Here is a 582-nt window from a genome sequence, read left to right as displayed (position 1 = left end):
ACACACACACACACACAACCACACACAAACACACACACTCAAACACGCACAAGCACACACACACACACAAACTCACACAAACACACACACAAACACACACACATACACAAAAAAACTAGTTTTCGTGATTCCAAGTGATGCTCCTTTTTGTTTTTCATCCGTAGTATTTTCTGCATGTCGAGTTTGTGTCTGTAGTTCATGTGTAATTAGTGTCTGCATTCAAGATTTTTCCTTAATATTTCAACGATTTTCATTACTGTTGTATCAGCCATTCCGATCTCCTCTATTTTATTTCCAAAGTTTTCCGCTATTGTTCCTAGCGTTCCTATTATTATTGGTGTTATCCTGACTTTTTTTTTTTTTTACACAGTGATCACCACTTATCAAGGCCCGGAAGCCACTCAGGGATAAGGGTTATTGCAAGTACATTACGTTAGTGTGGAGATTTGATGAAGTGTTTAATTAAGGGAGCGGTTCATTAGGAATTTGTTAACATTGGACTTGAAGACATCCAAGTTGTAGTCCGGAGGGAAGCAGGCAGACGGAACAGAGTTCCACAGGCGTGCAGTTTTAAGAAAGAAG

The sequence above is a fragment of the Euprymna scolopes genome, chromosome 40, assembly GCF_053919585.1.
Source record: "Euprymna scolopes isolate OS-2025 chromosome 40, ASM5391958v1, whole genome shotgun sequence".
Lineage (NCBI taxonomy): Eukaryota > Metazoa > Mollusca > Cephalopoda > Sepiida > Sepiolidae > Euprymna > Euprymna scolopes.
This window is presented reverse-complemented; position numbering follows the sequence as displayed.